General features: G+C 45.7%; 9 non-coding genes across 9 annotated transcripts; all 9 read left to right on the forward strand.

The window, feature by feature from the left end:
* TRNAL-CAG (transfer RNA leucine (anticodon CAG)) lies at nt 1-83 on the forward strand. The gene has a single exon. It is a non-coding gene; the product is annotated as a tRNA-Leu (tRNA).
* A 1,130-nt stretch (nt 84-1,213) lies between these two features.
* TRNAL-CAG (transfer RNA leucine (anticodon CAG)) lies at nt 1,214-1,296 on the forward strand. Its single transcript has one exon. It is a non-coding gene; the product is annotated as a tRNA-Leu (tRNA).
* A 2,343-nt stretch (nt 1,297-3,639) lies between these two features.
* TRNAL-CAG (transfer RNA leucine (anticodon CAG)) lies at nt 3,640-3,722 on the forward strand. The gene has a single exon. It is a non-coding gene; the product is annotated as a tRNA-Leu (tRNA).
* A 1,131-nt stretch (nt 3,723-4,853) lies between these two features.
* Nucleotides 4,854-4,936, forward strand: TRNAL-CAG (transfer RNA leucine (anticodon CAG)). The gene has a single exon. It is a non-coding gene; the product is annotated as a tRNA-Leu (tRNA).
* A 1,130-nt stretch (nt 4,937-6,066) lies between these two features.
* On the forward strand, nt 6,067-6,149 carry TRNAL-CAG (transfer RNA leucine (anticodon CAG)). The gene has a single exon. It is a non-coding gene; the product is annotated as a tRNA-Leu (tRNA).
* Nucleotides 6,150-8,493: 2,344 nt separating this feature from the next.
* Nucleotides 8,494-8,576, forward strand: TRNAL-CAG (transfer RNA leucine (anticodon CAG)). The gene has a single exon. It is a non-coding gene; the product is annotated as a tRNA-Leu (tRNA).
* Nucleotides 8,577-9,706: 1,130 nt separating this feature from the next.
* Nucleotides 9,707-9,789, forward strand: TRNAL-CAG (transfer RNA leucine (anticodon CAG)). Its single transcript has one exon. It is a non-coding gene; the product is annotated as a tRNA-Leu (tRNA).
* Nucleotides 9,790-12,133: 2,344 nt separating this feature from the next.
* TRNAL-CAG (transfer RNA leucine (anticodon CAG)) lies at nt 12,134-12,216 on the forward strand. The gene has a single exon. It is a non-coding gene; the product is annotated as a tRNA-Leu (tRNA).
* A 2,328-nt stretch (nt 12,217-14,544) lies between these two features.
* On the forward strand, nt 14,545-14,627 carry TRNAL-CAG (transfer RNA leucine (anticodon CAG)). Its single transcript has one exon. It is a non-coding gene; the product is annotated as a tRNA-Leu (tRNA).
* Nucleotides 14,628-18,399: the final 3,772 nt, after the last annotated feature.

Consider the following 18,399-nt stretch of genomic DNA (forward strand, 5'->3'; position numbering starts at 1 on the left):
GTCAGGATGGCTGAGTGGTCTAAGGCGCTGCGTTCAGGCCGCAGTCTCCCTTGGAGGCGTGGGTTCAAATCCCACTTCTGACAAGTCTATTTTGCGAGGTGGATACATTTTTGGAGTTTTTTTTCCCAAGCACCGTATCAAAAACAATGTCAACAGTTTCTGTAAATTATCGATAAGATCCATTTTCCGTTGCTTGCACTAATTGCCTGAAGTTGGCTAAATCGCAGTAAATCGGTAAAGCAGGAAATCACAGCATCTTCAACAAATCGTGATAGAGGGGCCGAGATAAGGGTTTCGACCCTACATATCAAAAGCACAGCTGTCAATAGTTCAGCAAGTTCACAGTGCAGAAGGTTCAGTGGCACCAGGGTCCCCTGCATCCCAATCACAGCTGGTTTTTAACTTCTGTATTCAGGGCATGGGAGGGGTGTGTTGCATCGTGCACACACAGTGCCTGTTTCGCAGATAAGTTTTAATAAATACACAGAGAATAATATAGAGTCATTGGCCACGAGGAACACCTTCCCTGACCTTTTATTCTCTCCGGTTCCACGTCACCGCGCCTACCATCCAACTCCAAAACTCGGGGGAGAATAACACTCCCTACCTCCCTTGGTGTGCATCATAGGCGTGCCCATGACGAACACAACATTTCTCTTTAACCAATACAAAACAAACATAGCTGCTCAAAAAAAAGAAACTATACTAAACCAGTATACTAGAATAGTACACAACAAGAAATGCCACATTCAGTCAATCCATCCCGAATCCTTGCAGCCGCATTGAGCATGGCGGTCGAGGACTCAAACTGTACCGTTCAAGTCCTTGTCTCAGAGGCACTGAGTTGATTGGTATGGAGCCAGGCACCTCTTGATCTGAATCTTGAACTGGCTCCAAATTCTGCATGTCCACACCCCCTGTAGTAGATGATTGAGAATTAGTAGCAGTCACCACCGGCCATGTGCACTGGCTCAAATTTCAGCATGTCCACACCCCATGTAGTAGATGATTGAGAATTAGTAGCAGTCACCACCGGATCCACTGTCAGGATGATCCATCCTCTCTCCTTCATCAGCTTCAGATCCCACTGTTTCCCTGAGCAGTAAGGTCTGGAATTGAAAATACAGAGGACATTAAACAACATTCACTCAGTACATGGCACTCATTTTGGTTTATAAGCTGGAAATTGAGCAATCAGTGCAGTGTCAAGTGTGTCAGGATGGCCGAGTGGTCTAAGGTGCTGCGTTCAGGTTGCAGTCACCTTTGGAGGCGTGGGTTCGAATCCCACTTCTGACAAGTGTCTTTTGCGAGGTGGATAAATTTTTGGACTTTTTTTTCCAAGCACCCGTATCAAAAACAATGTCAACAGTTTCTGTAAATTATCGATAAGATCTATTGTCCGTTGCTTGCACTAATTTCCTGAAGTTGGCTAAATCGCAGTAAATCGGTAAAGCGGGAAATCACAGCATCTTTAACAAATCTTGATAGAGGGGCAGAGATAAAGGTTTCGACCCTACATATCAAGAGCGCAGCTGTCTATAGTTCAGCAGGTTCACAGTGCAGAAGGTTCAGTGGCACCAGGGTCCCCTGCGTCCCAATCACAGCTGGTTTTTAACTTCTGTAGTCAGGGCATGGGAGGGGTGTGTTGCATCGTGCACACACAGTGCCTGTTTCGCAGATAAGTTTTAATAAATACACAGAAAATAATATAGAGTCATTGGCCACGAGGAACACCTTCCCTGACCTTTTATTCTCTCCGGTTCCACGTCACCGCGCCTACCATCCAACTCCAAAACTCGAGGGAGACTAACACTCCCTACCTCCCTTGCTGTGCATCATAGGCGTGCCCATGACGAACACAACATTTCTCCTTAACCAATACAAAACAAACATAGCTGCTCCAAAAAAAGATACTATACTAATCCAGTATACAAGAATAGTACACAACAAGAAATGCCACATTCAGTCAATCCACCCCGAATCCTTGCAGCCACGTTGAGCATGGCGGTCGAGGACTCAAACTGTACCGTTCAAGTCCTTGTCTCAGAGGCACTGAGTTGATTGGTATGGAGCCAGGCACCTCCTGATCTGAATCTTGAACTGGCTCCAAATTCTGCATGTCCACACCCCTTGTAGTAGATGATTGAGAATTAGTAGCAGTCACCACCGGCCATGTGCACTGGCTCAAACTTCTGCATGTCCACACCCCATGTAGTCGATGATTGAGAATTAGTAGCAGTCACCACCGGATTCACTGTCAGGATGATCCATCCTCTCTCCTTCATCAGCTTCAGATCCCACTGTTTCCCTGAGCAGGAAGGTCCGGAATTGAAAATATAGAGGATATTAAACAACATTCACTCAGTACATGGCACTCATTTTGGTTTATACGCTCGAAATTGAGCCATGAGCAAGGTGTGAAGAGTGTCAGGATGGCTGAGTGGTCTAAGGTGCTGAGTTCAGGTTGCAGTCTCCCTTGGAGGCGTGGGTTCAAATCCCACTTCTGACAAGTGTATTTTGCGAGGTGGATACATTTTTGGAGTTTTTTTTCCCAAGCACCGTATCAAAAACAATGTCAACAGTTTCTGTAAATTATCGATAAGATCTATTTTCCGTTGCTTGCACTAATTGCCTGAAGTTGGCTAAATCGCAGTAAATCGGTAAAGCAGGAAATCACAGCATCTTCAACAAATCGTGATAGAGGGGCCGAGATAAAGGTTTCGACAATACATATCAAAAGCACAGCTGTCAATAGTTCAGGAGGTTCACAGTGCAGAAGGCTCAGTGGCACCAGGGTCCCCTGCGTCCCAATCACAGCTGGTTTTTAACTTCTGTATTCAGGGCATGGGAGGGGTGTGTTGCATTGTGCACACACAGTGCCTGTTTCGCAGATAAGTTTTAATAAATACACAGAGAATAATATAGAGTCATTGGCCACGAGGAACACCTTCCCTGACCTTTTATTCTCTCCGGTTCCACGTCACCGCGCCTACCATCCAACTCCAAAACTCGGGGGAGAATAACACTCCCTACCTCCCTTGGTGTGCATCATAGGCGTGCCCATGACGAACACAACATTTCTCTTTAACCAATACAAAACAAACATAGCTGCTCAAAAAAAAGATACTATACTAAACCAGTATACTAGAATAGTACACAACAAGAAATGCCACATTCAGTCAATCCACCCCGAATCCTTGCAGGAGCATTGAGCATGGCGGTCGAGGACTCAAACTGTACCGTTCAAGTCTTTGTCTCAGAGGCACTGAGTTGATTGGTATGGAGCCAGGCACCTCTTGATCTGAATCTTGAACTGGCTCCAAATTCTGCATGTCCACACCCCCTGTAGTAGATGATTGAGAATTAGTAGCAGTCACCACCGGCCATGTGCACTGGCTCAAATTTCAGCATGTCCACACCCCATGTAGTAGATGATTGAGAATTAGTAGCAGTCACCACCGGATCCACTGTCAGGATGATCCATCCTCTCTCCTTCATCAGCTTCAGATCCCACTGTTTCCCTGAGCAGTAAGGTCTGGAATTGAAAATACAGAGGACATTTAACAACATTCACTCAGTACATGGCACTCATTTTGGTTTATAAGCTGGAAATTGAGCCATCAGTGCAGTGTCAAGAGTGTCAGGATGGCCGAGTGGTCTAAGGTGCTGCGTTCAGGTTGCAGTCACCTTTGGAGGCGTGGGTTCGAATCCCACTTCTGACAAGTGTCTTTTGCGAGGTGGATACATTTTTGGACTTTTTTTTTCCAAGCACCCGTATCAAAAACAATGTCAACAGTTTCTGTAAATTATCGATAAGATCTATTGTCCGTTGCTTGCACTAATTTCCTGAAGTTGGCTAAATCGCAGTAAATCGGTAAAGCGGGAAATCACAGCATCTTTAACAAATCGTGATAGAGGGGCAGAGATAAAGGTTTCGACCCTACATATCAAGAGCGCAGCTGTCTATAGTTCAGCAGGTTCACAGTGCAGAAGGTTCAGTGGCACCAGGGTCCCCTGCGTCCCAATCACAGCTGGTTTTTAACTTCTGTAGTCAGGGCATGGGAGGGGTGTGTTGCATCGTGCACACACAGTGCCTGTTTCGCAGATAAGTTTTAATAAATACACAGAGAATAATATAGAGTCATTGGCCACGAGGAACACCTTCCCTGACCTTTTATTCTCTCCGGTTCCACGTCACCGCGCCTACCATCCAACTCCAAAACTCGAGGGAGACTAACACTCCCTACCTCCCTTGGTGTGCATCATAGGCGTGCCCATGACGAACACAACATTTCTCCTTAACCAATACAAAACAAACATAGCTGCTCCAAAAAAAGATACTATACTAATCCAGTATACAAGAATAGTACACAACAAGAAATGCCACATTCAGTCAATCCACCCCGAATCCTTGCAGCCACGTTGAGCATGGCGGTCGAGGACTCAAACTGTACCGTTCAAGTCCTTGTCTCAGTGGCACTGAGTTGATTGGTATGGAGCCAGGCACCTCCTGATCTGAATCTTGAACTGGCTCCAAATTCTGCATGTCCACACCCCTTGTAGTAGATGATTGAGAATTAGTAGCAGTCACCACCGGCCATGTGCACTGGCTCAAACTTCTGCATGTCCACACCCCATGTAGTCGATGATTGAGAATTGGTAGCAGTCACCACCGGATTCACTGTCAGGATGATCCATCCTCTCTCCTTCATCAGCTTCAGATCCCACTGTTTCCCTGAGCAGGAAGGTCTGGAATTGAAAATATAGAGGATATTAAACAACATTCACTCAGTACATGGCACTCATTTTGGTTTATACGCTCGAAATTGAGCCATGAGTGAGGTGTGAAGCGTGTCAGGATGGCTGAGTGGTCTAAGGCGCTGCGTTCAGGTCGCAGTCTCCCTTGGAGGCGTGGGTTCAAATCCCACTTCTGACAAGTGTATTTTGCGAGGTGGATACATTTTTGGAGTTTTTTTTCCCAAGCACCGTATCAAAAACAATGTCAACAGTTTCTGTAAATTATCGATAAGATCCATTTTCCGTTGCTTGCACTAATTGCCTGAAGTTGGCTAAATCGCAGTAAATCGGTAAAGCAGGAAATCACAGCATCTTCAACAAATCGTGATAGAGGGGCCGAGATAAGGGTTTCGACCCTACATATCAAAAGCACAGCTGTCAACAGTTCAGCAGGTTCACAGTGCAGAAGGTTCAGTGGCACCAGGGTCCCCTGCGTCCCAATCACAGCTGGTTTTTAACTTCTGTATTCAGGGCATGGGAGGGGTGTGTTGCATCGTGCACACACAGTGCCTGTTTCGCAGATACGTTTTAATAAATACACAGAGAATAATATAGAGTCATTGGCCACGAGGAACACCTTCCCTGACCTTTTATTCTCTCCGTTTCCACGTCACCGCGCCTACCATCCAACTCCAAAACTCGGGGGAGAATAACACTCCCTACCTCCCTTGGTGTGCATCATAGGCGTGCCCATGACGAACACAACATTTCTCTTTAACCAATACAAAACAAACATAGCTGCTCAAAAAAAAGATACTATACTAAACCAGTATACTAGAATAGTACACAACAAGAAATGCCACATTCAGTCAATCCATCCCGAATCCTTGCAGCCGCATTGAGCATGGCGGTCGAGGACTCAAACTGTACCGTTCAAGTCCTTGTCTCAGAGGCACTGAGTTGATTGGTATGGAGCCAGGCACCTCTTGATCTGAATCTTGAACTGGCTCCAAATTCTGCATGTCCACACCCCCTGTAGTAGATGATTGAGAATTAGTAGCAGTCACCACCGGCCATGTGCACTGGCTCAAATTTCAGCATGTCCACACCCCATGTAGTAGATGATTGAGAATTAGTAGCAGTCACCACCGGATCCACTGTCAGGATGATCCATCCTCTCTCCTTCATCAGCTTCAGATCCCACTGTTTCCCTGAGCAGTAAGGTCTAGAATTGAAAATACAGAGGACATTAAACAACATTCACTCAGTACATGGCACTCATTTTGGTTTATAAGCTGGAAATTGAGCAATCAGTGCAGTGTCAAGAGTGTCAGGATGGCCGAGTGGTCTAAGGTGCTGCGTTCAGGTTGCAGTCACCTTTGGAGGCGTGGGTTCGAATCCCACTTCTGACAAGTGTCTTTTGCGAGGTGGATACATTTTTGGACTTTTTTTTTCCAAGCACCCGTATCAAAAACAATGTCAACAGTTTCTGTAAATTATCGATAAGATCTATTGTCCGTTGCTTGCACTAATTTCCTGAAGTTGGCTAAATCGCAGTAAATCGGTAAAGCGGGAAATCACAGCATCTTTAACAAATCGTGATAGAGGGGCAGAGATAAAGGTTTCGACCCTACATATCAAGAGCGCAGCTGTCTATAGTTCAGCAGGTTCACAGTGCAGAAGGTTCAGTGGCACCAGGGTCCCCTGCGTCCCAATCACAGCTGGTTTTTAACTTCTGTAGTCAGGGCATGGGAGGGGTGTGTTGCATCGTGCACACACAGTGCCTGTTTCGCAGATAAGTTTTAATAAATACACAGAAAATAATATAGAGTCATTGGCCACGAGGAACACCATCCCTGACCTTTTATTCTCTCCGGTTCCACGTCACCGCGCCTACCATCCAACTCCAAAACTCGAGGGAGACTAACACTCCCTACCTCCCTTGCTGTGCATCACAGGCGTGCCCATGACGAACACAACATTTCTCCTTAACCAATACAAAACAAACATAGCTGCTCCAAAAAAAGATACTATACTAATCCAGTATACAAGAATAGTACACAACAAGAAATGCCACATTCAGTCAATCCACCCCGAATCCTTGCAGCCACGTTGAGCATGGCGGTCGAGGACTCAAACTGTACCGTTCAAGTCCTTGTCTCAGAGGCACTGAGTTGATTGGTATGGAGCCAGGCACCTCCTGATCTGAATCTTGAACTGGCTCCAAATTCTGCATGTCCACACCCCTTGTAGTAGATGATTGAGAATTAGTAGCAGTCACCACCGGCCATGTGCACTGGCTCAAACTTCTGCATGTCCACACCCCATGTAGTCGATGATTGAGAATTAGTAGCAGTCACCACCGGATTCACTGTCAGGATGATCCATCCTCTCTCCTTCATCAGCTTCAGATCCCACTGTTTCCCTGAGCAGGAAGGTCCGGAATTGAAAATATAGAGGATATTAAACAACATTCACTCAGTACATGGCACTCATTTTGGTTTATACGCTCGAAATTGAGCCATGAGCAAGGTGTGAAGAGTGTCAGGATGGCTGAGTGGTCTAAGGTGCTGCGTTCAGCTTGCAGTCTCCCTTGGAGGCGTGGGTTCAAATCCCACTTCTGACAAGTGTATTTTGCGAGGTGGATACATTTTTGGAGTTTTTTTTCCCAAGCACCGTATCAAAAACAATGTCAACAGTTTCTGTAAATTATCGATAAGATCTATTTTCCGTTGCTTGCACTAATTGCCTGAAGTTGGCTAAATCGCAGTAAATCGGTAAAGCAGGAAATCACAGCATCTTCAACAAATCGTGATAGAGGGGCCGAGATAAAGGTTTCGACAATACATATCAAAAGCACAGCTGTCAATAGTTCAGGAGGTTCACAGTGCAGAAGGTTCAGTGGCACCAGGGTCCCCTGCGTCCCAATCACAGCTGGTTTTTAACTTCTGTATTCAGGGCATGGGAGGGGTGTGTTGCATTGTGCACACACAGTGCCTGTTTCGCAGATAAGTTTTAATAAATACACAGAGAATAATATAGAGTCATTGGCCACGAGGAACACCTTCCCTGACCTTTTATTCTCTACGGTTCCACGTCACCGCGCCTAACATCCAACTCCAAAACTCGGGGGAGAATAACACTCCCTACCTCCCTTGGTGTGCATCATAGGCGTGCCCATGACGAACACAACATTTCTCTTTAACCAATACAAAACAAACATAGCTGCTCAAAAAAAAGATACTATACTAAACCAGTATACTAGAATAGTACACAACAAGAAATGCCACATTCAGTCAATCCACCCCGAATCCTTGCAGCAGCATTGAGCATGGCGGTCGAGGACTCAAACTGTACCGTTCAAGTCTTTGTCTCAGAGGCACTGAGTTGATTGGTATGGAGCCAGGCACCTCCTGATCTGAATCTTGAACTGGCTCCAAATTCTGCATGTCCACACCCCTTGTAGTAGATGATTGAGAATTAGTAGCAGTCACCACCGGCCATGTGCATTGGCTCAAACTTCTGCATGTCCACACCCCATGTAGTCGATGATTGAGAATTGGTAGCAGTCACCACCGGATTCACTGTCAGGATGATCCATCCTCTCTCCTTCATCAGCTTCAGATCCCACTGTTTCCCTGAGCAGGAAGGTCTGGAATTGAAAATATAGAGGATATTAAACAACATTCACTCAGTACATGGCACTCATTTTGGTTTATATGCTCGAAATTGAGCCATGAGTGAGGTGTGAAGAGTGTCAGGATGGCTGAGTGGTCTAAGGCGCTGCGTTCAGGTCGCAGTCTCCCTTGGAGGCGTGGGTTCAAATCCCACTTCTGACAAGTGTATTTTGCGAGGTGGATACATTTTTGGAGTTTTTTTTCCCAAGCACCGTATCAAAAACAATGTCAACAGTTTCTGTAAATTATCGATAAGATCCATTTTCCGTTGCTTGCACTAATTGCCTGAAGTTGGCTAAATCGCAGTAAATCGGTAAAGCAGGAAATCACAGCATCTTCAACAAATCGTGATAGAGGGGCCGAGATAAGGGTTTCGACCCTACATATCAAAAGCACAGCTGTCAATAGTTCAGCAGGGTCACAGTGCAGAACGTTCAGTGGCACCAGGGTCCCCTGCGTCCCAATCACAGCTGGTTTTTAACTTCTGTATTCAGGGCATGGGAGGGGTGTGTTGCATCGTGCACACACAGTGCCTGTTTCGCAGATAAGTTTTAATAAATACACAGAGAATAATATAGAGTCATTGGCCACGAGGAACACCTTCCCTGACCTTTTATTCTCTCCGGTTCCACGTCACCGCGCCTACCATCCAACTCCAAAACTCGAGGGAGACTAACACTCCCTACCTCCCTTGGTGTGCATCATAGGCGTGCCCATGACAAACACAACATTTCTCCTTAACCAATACAAAACAAACATAGCTGCTCCAAAAAAAGATACTATACTAAACCAGTATACAAGAATAGTACACAACAAGAAATGCCACATTCAGTCAATCCACCCCGAATCCTTGCAGCCGCGTTGAGCATGGCGGTCGAGGACTCAAACTGTACAGTTCAAGTCCTTGTCTCAGAGGCACTGAGTTGATTGGTATGGAGCCAGGCACCTCCTGATCTGAATCTTGAACTGGCTCCAAATTCTGCATGTCCACACCCCTTGTAGTAGATGATTGAGAATTAGTAGCAGTCACCACCGGCCATGTGCACTGGCTCAAAATTCAGCATGTCCACACCCCATGTAGTCGATGATTGAGAATTGGTAGCAGTCACCACCGGATTCACTGTCAGGATGATCCATCCTCTCTCCTTCATCAGCTTCAGATCCCACTGTTTCCCTGAGCAGGAAGGTCTGGAATTGAAAATATAGAGGATATTAAACAACATTCACTCAGTACATGGCACTCATTTTGGTTTATACGCTCGAAATTGAGCCATGAGTGAGGTGTGAAGAGTGTCAGGATGGCTGAGTGGTCTAAGGCGCTGCGTTCAGGTCGCAGTCTCCCTTGGAGGCGTGGGTTCAAATCCCACTTCTGACAAGTGTATTTTGCGAGGTGGATACATTTTTGGAGTTTTTTTTCCCAAGCACCGTATCAAAAACAATGTCAACAGTTTCTGTAAATTATCGATAAGATCCATTTTCCGTTGCTTGCACTAATTGCCTGAAGTTGGCTAAATCGCAGTAAATCGGTAAAGCAGGAAATCACAGCATCTTCAACAAATCGTGATAGAGGGGCCGAGATAAGGGTTTCGACCTTACATATCAAAAGCACAGCTGTCAATAGTTCAGCAGGTTCACAGTGCAGAAGGTTCAGTGGCACCAGGGTCCCCTGCGTCCCAATCACAGCTGTTTTTTAACTTCTGTATTCAGGGCATGGGAGGGGTGTGCTGCATCGTGCACACACAGTGCCTGTTTCGCAGATAAGTTTTAATAAATACACAGAGAATAATATAGAGTCATTGGCCACGAGGAACACCTTCCCTGACCTTTTATTCTCTCCGGTTCCACGTCACCGCGCCTACCATCCAACTCCAAAACTCGGGGGAGAATAACACTCCCTACCTCCCTCGGTGTGCATCATAGGCGTGCCCATGACGAACACAACATTTCTCTTTAACCAATACAAAACAAACATAGCTGCTCAAAAAAAAGATACTATACTAAACCAGTATACTAGAATAGTACACAACAAGAAATGCCACATTCAGTCAATCCATCCCGAATCCTTGCAGCCGCATTGAGCATGGCGGTCGAGGACTCAAACTGTACCGTTCAAGTCCTTGTCTCAGAGGCACTGAGTTGATTGGTATGGAGCCAGGCACCTCTTGATCTGAATCTTGAACTGGCTCCAAATTCTGCATGTCCACACCCCCTGTAGTAGATGATTGAGAATTAGTAGCAGTCACCACCGGCCATGTGCACTGGCTCAAATTTCAGCATGTCCACACCCCATGTAGTAGATGATTGAGAATTAGTAGCAGTCACCACCGGATCCACTGTCAGGATGATCCATCCTCTCTCCTTCATCAGCTTCAGATCCCACTGTTTCCCTGAGCAGTAAGGTCTGGAATTGAAAATACAGAGGACATTAAACAACATTCACTCAGTACATGGCACTCATTTTGGTTTATAAGCTGGAAATTGAGCCATCAGTGCAGTGTCAAGAGTGTCAGGATGGCCGAGTGGTCTAAGGTGCTGCGATCAGATTGCAGTCACCTTTGGAGGCGTGGGTTCGAATCCCACTTCTGACAAGTGTCTTTTGCGAGGTGGATACATTTTTGGACTTTTTTTTTCCAAGCACCCGTATCAAAAACAATGTCAACAGTTTCTGTACATTATCGATAAGATCTATTGTCCGTTGCTTGCACTAATATCCTGAAGTTGGCTAAATCGCAGTAAATCGGTAAAGTGGGAAATCACAGCATCTTTAACAAATCGTGATAGAGGGGCAGAGATAAAGGTTTCGACCCTACATATCAAGAGCGCAGCTGTCTATAGTTCAGCAGGTTCACAGTGCAGAAGGTTCAGTGGCACCAGGGTCCCCTGCGTCCCAATCACAGCTGGTTTTTAACTTCTGTAGTCAGGGCATGGGAGGGGTGTGTTGCATCGTGCACACACAGTGCCTGTTTCACAGATAAGTTTTTATAAATACACAGAAAATAATATAGAGTCATTGGCCACGAGGAACACCTTCCCTGACCTTTTATTCTCTCCGGTTCCACGTCACCGCGCCTACCATCCAACTCCAAAACTCGAGGGAGACTAACACTCCCTACCTCCCTTGGTGTGCATCATAGGCGTGCCCATGACGAACACAACATTTCTCCTTAACCAATACAAAACAAACATAGCTGCTCAAAAAAAAGATACTATACTAATCCAGTATACAAGAATAGTACACAACAAGAAATGCCACATTCAGTCAATCCACCCCGAATCCTTGCAGCCATGTTGAGCATGGCGGTCGAGGACTTAAACTGTACCGTTCAAGTCCTTGTCTCAGAGGCACTGAGTTGATTGGTATGGAGCCAGGCACCTCCTGATCTGAATCTTGAACTGGCTCCAAATTCTGCATGTCCACACCCCTTGTAGTAGATGATTGAGAATTAGTAGCAGTCACCACCGGCCATGTGCACTGGCTCAAAATTCAGCATGTCCACACCCCATGTAGTAGATGATTGAGAATTAGTAGCAGTTACCACCGGATCCACTGTCAGGATGATCCATCCTCTCTCCTTCATCAGCTTCAGATCCCACTGTTTCCCTGAGCAGGAAGGTCTGGAATTGAAAATACAGAGGACATTAAACAACATTCACTCAGTACATGGCACTCATTTTGGTTTATAAGCTGGAAATTGAGCCATCAGTGCAGTGTTAAGAGTGTCAGGATGGCCGAGTGGTCTAAGGCGCTGCGTTCAGGTCACAGTCTCCTTTGGAGGCGTGGGTTCAAATCCCACTTTTGACAAGTGTATTTTGCGAGGTGGATAAATTTTTGGAGTTTTTTTTCCCAAGCACCGTATCAAAAACAATGTCAACAGTTTCTGTAAATTATCGATAAGATCTATTTTCCGTTGCTTGCACTAATTGCCTGAAGTTGGCTGAATCGCAGTAAATCGGTAAAGCAGGAAATCACAGCATCTTCAACAAATCGTGATAGAGGGGCCGAGATAAAGGTTTCGACCCTACATATCAAAAGCACAGCTGTCAACAGTTCAGCAGGTTCACAGTGCAGAAGGTTCAGTGGCACCAGGGTCCCCTGCGTCCCAATCACATCTGGTTTTTAACTTCTGTATTCAGGGCATGGAAGGGGTGTGTTGCATCGTGCACACACAGTGCCTGTTTCGCAGATAAGTTTTAATAAATACACAGAGAATAATATAGAGTCATTGGCCACGAGGAACACCTTCCCTGACCTTTTATTCTCTCCGGTTCCACGTCACCGCGCCTACCATCCAACTCCAAAACTCGGGGGAGACTAACACTCCCTACCTCCCTTGGTGTGCATCATAGCCGTGCCCATGACGAACACAACATTTCTCCTTAACCAACACAAAACAAACATAGCTGCTCAAAAAAAAGATACTATACTAAACCATTATACTAGAATAGTACACAACAAGAAATGCCACATTCAGTCAATCCACCCCGAATCCTTGCAGCCGCGTTGAACATGGCGGTCGAGGACTCAAACTGTACCGTTCAAGTCCTTGTCCCAGAGGCACTGAGTTGATTGGTATGGAGCCAGGCACCTCCTGATCTGAATCTTGAACTGGCTCCAAATTCTGCATGTCCACACCCCCTGTAGTAGATGATTGAGAATTAGTAGCAGTCACCACCGGCCATGTACACTGGCTCAAAATTCAGCATGTCCACACCCCATGTAGTAGATGATTGAGAATTAGTAGCAGTCACCACCGGATCCACTGTCAGGATGATCCATCCTCTCTCCTTCATCAGCTTCAGATCCCACTGTTTCCCTGAGCAGTAAGGTCTGGAATTGAAAATACAGAGGACATTAAACAACATTCACTCAGTACATGGCACTCATTTTGGTTTATACGCTCGAAATTGAGTCATGAGCGAGGTGTGAAGAGTGTCAGGATGGCCGAGTGGTCTAAAGTGCTGTGTTCAGATCACAGTCTCTCTTGGAGGCATGGGTTCCAATCCCACTTCTGACAAGTGTATTTTGCGAGGTGGATACATTTTTGGACTTTTTTTTCCCAAGCACCGTATCAAAAACAATGTCAACAGTTTCTGTAAATTATCGATAAAATATATTTTCCGTTGCTTGCACTAATTGCCTGAAGTATCGGTAAAGCAGGAAATCACAGCATCTTCAACAAATCGTGATAGAGGGGCCGAGATAAAGGTTTCGACCCTGCATATCAAAAGCGCAGCTGTCAATAGGTCAGCAGGTTCACAGTGCAGAAGGTTCAGTGGCACCAGGGTCTCCTGCGTCCCAATCACAGCTGGTTTTTAACTTCTGTATTCAGGGGATGGGAGGGGTGGGGGTGTTGCGTCGGGCACACACAGTGCCTGTTTTGCAGATAAGTTTTAATAAATACACAAAGAATAATATGGAGTCTTTGGCCACGAGGAACACCTTCCCCTACCTTTTATTCTCTCCGATTCCACATCACCGCACCTACCATCCAACTCCAAAACTCGGGGAGACTAACACTCCCTACCTCCCTTGGTGTGCATCATGGGCGTGTCCATGACGAACACACATTTCTCCTTAACCAATACAAAACAAACATAGCTGCTCAAAAAAAAGATACTATACTAATCCAGTATACAAGAATAGTACACAAAAATAAATACCACATTCAGTCAATCCACCCTGAATCCTTGCAGCCGCGTTGAGCATGGCGGTCGAGGACTCAAACTGTACCGTTCAAGTCCTTGTCTCAGAGGCACTGAGTTGATTGGTATGGAGCCAGGCACCTCCTGATCTGAATCTTGAACTGGCTCCAAATTCTGCATGTCCACACCCCCTGTAGTAGATGAGAGAGAATTAGTAGCAGTCACCACCGGCCATATGCACTGGCTCAAAATTCTGCATGTCCACACCCCATGTAGTAGATGATTGAGAATTAGTAGCAGTCACCACCGGATCCACTGTCAGGATGATCCATCCTCTCTCCTTCATCAGCTTCAGATCCCACTGTTTCCCTGAGCAGGAAGGTCTGGAATTGAAAATACAGAGGACATTAAACAACATTCACTCAGTACATGGCACTCATTTTGGTTTATACGCTCGAAATTGAGCCATGAGCAAGGTGTGAAGAGTGTCAGGATGGCCGAGTGGTCTAAGGCGCTGTGTTCAGGTCACAGTCTCCCTTGGAGGCGTGGGTTCAAATCCCACTTCTGACAAGTGTATTTTGCGAGGTGGATACATTTTTGGAGTTTTTTTTCCCAAGCACCGTATCAAAAACAATGTCAACAGTTTCTGTAAATTATCGATAAGATCTATTTTCCGTTGCTTGCACTAATTGCCTGAAGTTGGCTAAATCGCAGTAAATCGGTAAAGCAGGAAATCACAGCATCTTCAACAAATCGTGATAGAGGGGCCGAGATAAAGGTTTCGACCCTACATATCAAAAGCACAGCTGTCAATACTTCAGCAGGTTCACAGTGCAGAAGGTTCAGTGGCACCAGGGTCCCCTGCGTCCCAATCACAGCTGGTTTTTAACTTCTGTATTCAGGGCATGGGAGGGGTGTGTTGCATTGTGCACACACAGTGCCTGTTTCGCAGATAAATTTTAATAAATACACAGAGAATAATATAGAGTCATTGGCCACGAGGAACACCTTCCCTGACCTTTTATTCTCTCCGGTTCCATGTCACCGCGCCTACCATCCAACTCCAAAACTCGGGAGAGACTAACACTCCCTACCTCCCTTGGTGTGCATCATAGGCGTGCCCATGACGAAAACAACATTTCTCCTTAACCAATACAAAACAAACATAGCTGCTCAAAAAAAAGATACTATACTAATCTAGTATACAAGAATAGTACACAACAAGAAATGCCACATTCAGTCAATCCACCCCGAATCCTTGCACCGGCGTTGAGCATGGCGGTCGAGGACTCAAACTGTACCGTTCAAGTCCTTGTCTCAGAGTCACTGAGTTGATTGGTATGGAGCCAGGCACCTCCTGATCTGAATCTTGAACTGGCTCCAAATTCTGCATGTCCACACCCCTTGTAGTAGATGATTGAGAATTAGTAGCAGTCACCACCGGCCATGTTCACTGGCTCAAACTTCTGCATGTCCACACCCCATGTAGTCGATGATTGAGAATTAGTACCAGTCACCACCGGATTCACTGTCAGGATGATCCATCCTCTCTCCTTCATCAGCTTCAGATCCCACTGTTTCCCTGAGCAGGAAGGTCTGGAATTGAAAATACAGAGGACATTAAACAACATTCACTCAGTACATGGCACTCATTTTGGTTTATATGCTCGAAATTGAGCCATGAGCTAGGTGTGAAGAGTGTCAGGATGGCCGAGTGGTCTAAGGCGCTGCGTTCAGGTCGCAGTCTCCCTTGGAGGTGTGGGTTCAAATTCCACTTCTGACAACTGTATTTTGCGAGGTGGATACATTTTTGGAGTTTTTTTTCCCAAGAACCGTATCAAAAACAATGTCAACAATTTCTGTAAATTATCGATAAGATCTATTTTCCATTGCTTGCACTAATTGCCTGAAGTTGGCTAAATCGCAGTAAATCGGTAAAGCAGGAAATGACAACATCTTCAACAAATCGTGATAGAGGGGCCGAGATAAAGGTTTCGACCCTACATATCAAAAGCACAGCTGTCAATAGTTCAGCAGGTTCACAGTGCAGAAGGTTCAGTGGCACCAGGGTCCCCTGCGTGCCAATCACAGCTGGTTTTTAACTTCTGTATTCAGGGCATGGGAGGGGTGTGTTGCATCGTGCACACACAGTGCCTGTTTCGCAGATAAGTTTTAATAAATACACAGAGAATAATATAGAGTCATTGGCCACGAGGAACACCTTCCCTGATCTTTTATTCTCTCCGGTTCCACGTCACCGCGCCTACCATCCAACTCCAAAACTCGGGGGAGACTAACACTCCCTACCTCCCTTGGTGTGCATCATAGGCGTGCCCATGACGAACACAACATTTCTCCTTAACCAATACAAACAAAACATGGCTGCTCAAAAAAAAGATACTATACTAAACCAGTATATTAGAATAGTACACAACAAGAAATGCCACATTCAGTCAATCCACCCCGAATCCTTGCAGCCGCGTTGAGCATGGCGGTCGAGGACTCAAACTGTACCGTTCAAGTCCTTGTCTCAGAGGCACTGAGTTGATTGGTATGGAGCCAGGCACCTCCTGATCTGAATCTTGAACTGGCTCCAAATTCTGCATGTCCACACCCCCTGTAGTAGATGATTGAGAATTAGTAGCAGTCACCACCGGCCATGTGCACTTGCTCAAAATTCAGCATGTCCACACCCCATGTAGTAGATGATTGAGAATTAGTAGCAGTCACCACCGGATCCACTGTCAGGATGATCCATCCTCTCTCCTTCATCAGCTTCAGATCCCACTGTTTCCCTGAGCAGTAAGGTCTGGAATTGAAAATACAGAGGACATTAAACAACATTCACTCAGTACATGGCACTCATTTTGGTTTATAAGCTGGAAATTGAGCCATCAGTGCAGTGTCAAGAGTGTCAGGATGGTGAGTGGTCTAAGGTGCTACGTTCAGGTCGCAGTCTCCTTTGGAGGAGTGGGTTCGAATCCCACTTCTGACAAGTTTCTTTTGCGAGGTGGATACATTTTTGGACTTTTTTTTTCCAAGCACCCGTATCAAAAATAATGTCAACAGTTTCTGTAAATTATCGATAAGATCTATTGTCCGTTGCTTGCACTAATTTCCTGAAGTTGGCTAAATCGCAGTAAATCGGTAAAGTGTGAAATCACAGCATCTACAACAAATCGTGATAGAGGGGCAGAGATAAAGGTTTCGACCCTACATATCAAAAGCACATCTGTCAATAGTTCAGCAGGTTCACAGTGCAGAAGGTTCAGTGGCACCAGGGTCCCCTGCGTCCCAATCACAACTGGTTTTTAACTTCTGTATTGAGGGCATGGAAGGGGTGTGTTGCATCGTGCACACACAGTGCCTGTTTCGCAGATAAGTTTTAATAAATACACAGAGAATAATATAGAGTCATTGGCCACGAGGAACACCTTCCCTGACCTTTTATTCTCTCCGGTTCCACGTCACCGCGCCTACCATCCAACTCCAAATCTCGGGGGAGACTAACACTCCCTATCTCCCGTGGTGTGCATCATAGGCGTGCCCATGACGAACACAACATTTCTCCTTAACCAATACAAAACAAACATAGCTGCTCAAAAAAAAGATACTATACTAAACCATTATACTAGAATAGTACACAACAAGAAATGCCACATTCAGTCAATCCACCCCGAATCCTTGCAGCCGCGTTGAGCATGGCGGTCGAGGACTCAAACTGTACCGTTCAAGTCCTTGTCTCAGAGGCACTGAGTTGATTGGTATGGAGCCAGGCACCTCCTGATCTGAATCTTGAACTGGCTCCAAATTCTGCATGTCCACACCCCCTGTAGTAGATGATTGAGAATTAGTAGCAGTCACCACCGGCCATGTGCACTGGCTCAAAATTCAGCATGTCCACACCCCATGTAGAAGATGATTGAGAATTAGTAGCAGTCACCACCGGATCCACTGTCAGGATGATCCATCCTCTCTCCTTCATCAGCTTCAGATCCCACTGTTTCCCTGAGCAGTAAGGTCTGGAATTGAAAATACAGAGGACATTAAACAACATTCACTCAGTACATGGCACTCATTTTGGTTTATAAGCTGGAAATTGAGCCATCAGTGCAGTGTCAAGAGTGTCAGGATGGCCGAGTGGTCTAAGGCGCTGCGTTCAGGTTGCAGTTTCCTTTGGAGGCGTGGGTTCAAATCCCCCTTCTGACAAGTGTCTTTAGCGAGATGGATACATTTTTGGACTTTTTTTTTCCAAGCACCCGCATCAAAAACAATGTCAACAGTTTCTGTAAATTATCGATAAGATCTATTGTCCGTTGCTTGCACTAATTTCCTGAAGTTG

This window comes from Pleurodeles waltl, unplaced genomic scaffold, assembly GCF_031143425.1.
Source record: "Pleurodeles waltl isolate 20211129_DDA unplaced genomic scaffold, aPleWal1.hap1.20221129 scaffold_39, whole genome shotgun sequence".
Lineage (NCBI taxonomy): Eukaryota > Metazoa > Chordata > Amphibia > Caudata > Salamandridae > Pleurodeles > Pleurodeles waltl.